Source organism: Atta colombica, unplaced genomic scaffold (genome assembly GCF_001594045.1).
Source record: "Atta colombica isolate Treedump-2 unplaced genomic scaffold, Acol1.0 scaffold233, whole genome shotgun sequence".
NCBI lineage: Eukaryota > Metazoa > Arthropoda > Insecta > Hymenoptera > Formicidae > Atta > Atta colombica.
Window position 1 is genome coordinate 537,106 of NW_017259331.1, and position 1,866 is coordinate 538,971.

The 1,866-nt window shown below is 28.6% G+C and overlaps 1 protein-coding gene across 3 annotated transcripts in view; it reads left to right on the top strand.

The window, feature by feature from the left end:
- LOC108688437 (parathyroid hormone/parathyroid hormone-related peptide receptor-like) overlaps positions 1-1,866 on the top strand; it is a 56,383-nt gene that overhangs the window by 750 nt on the left and 53,767 nt on the right. The gene's annotated exons all lie outside the window — the stretch shown is intronic.

Below are 1,866 nucleotides of genomic sequence, written 5' to 3' on the forward strand. Positions count from 1 at the left end.
AGATGATTTTCACATCTTTATATGGATTGATATCAATGATACAGAAAAATTCCTTCCTTCCTTTTTCACACTCGTTGCTATGGTTTTGTCACGTGCTAAGTTTTCCACGTTCTCAATTTTTTTGTACGAATTCGTTTCATATAGGTATATTAATCGAAAGTTTTAACGAAACAAATTCTATTTCTAGTCATACTCACATGAATTTATATTACTTTCGATGTAGCATGGCAGTTACCAGTTTACTATATTGCGATGGCATTCAATTAATATGTCACGATACGATAAACAATATTTCTAGTTTTTCAACTTTTTGCTTACGATTGAATATGATCGTTACTCTGAATCAATGAATAAAACACGAAATCGATTTATTTGAGAAAAAAATAAATGTAAATAAATCGCTGTATTAATTAGTATATAATATTAAATAATAATACTATGGTTTCTCTAAAGCCGAAAAAATTTTTATAATCCTTAAATATATCTCGAATTTGCATATTCTCATTTCCGTTTTTCAGAAATTCATCGAGCAAAGTTATAAAGTAATTAACATAAATACTTTATGAATAAACATGGAGGCTGACTCTTACTTTATATCATAGCGATAATTCAGAATTTAAAAGAACATCTTAAACGACAACCGTGTTTATCTTTCAGCACGCAATAAACTTGTGTCTCAATCTTCCACGTGTAAATATACTTGTGCGATCGCTGAAACGTGCCCTTAAAAATACAAATTTCGACTGCAATTTCGTATGCTTTTCAACAGAGACGGTATATTCTGATTTTGTAGACATCTGGGAAAGGAAATAAAGTGTAGAGAGAATAACATAAATAGCTGCCAAAGAACTAAAATGGAAGGTACTCGACATATATAGTTCGGGATTGTTCTTAGTTCTTATCTATATCAGCGTCCCAAATGCAAACGTGATAAACAATAGCAATTCTAAGCAGCTTACGAGAAACAAGAGAGATTTGGTGAAATGCTCATCTGAGGCATACATGAGGCTTCAAATAATGATATCATCGTTCAGAATATCGATATGAACAAAAAAGCACTTAATATCCGGCTTCGATATTATCTTCTAATTCTTTCCTAAGTAACTTTATAATCATCGACATTGTTATCCATTGACACTTCAGAAAATCGATGTTTACGAAAAAATTTAAATTATCGAGAATATTAGTTACGCGATGGAAAGAGTAGAACTGCATATAAATAATTTTTATCATGCTATGTGACTTTTTAAAACTACTATCTCTTTACTGAATATTATTAACCTAATTTCGTAATTATCATCTTATCTGATCTTGCCAAGCATACATTTTGTTTTCTTTATGTCTTTTGTCTAACTTAGAATCAATAATCTGAAACAAAGGATACCACATTAATTATAGGAAAAATTGGATCTCGGTAAAATGAGTTTTACTTTTACATATATATAATTTAACTTATGTGATGAATAAAAGACATCACAAGGCTCAATAATGAATAGTTTTTCAGCTGGTATATTAAAGATGCTCTGTGAGCTAAAAAGTATCTGTTATTGTGCCTTGATATTTTTTGTTTACATTATAAACTACATCATATATGAAAACTGATTCATTTCACCGAGACTCAATTTATCATATAATTAATAGATCCTGAACTAATTATATGGAAAATATATTGTATAAAAACTAATTCATTTCCTCGAAACTCATTTTTCATATATATATATATATATATCTCATGTATATCGTGTACTTTAAAAAATTACAGAAAAATAATCCAATGATAAAATCTAAATGATCAACGACACGCATCGTATATTACAAAATCATCATAAATTTAAGGATTTTCACAGTTAAATTTATAATGTCAAA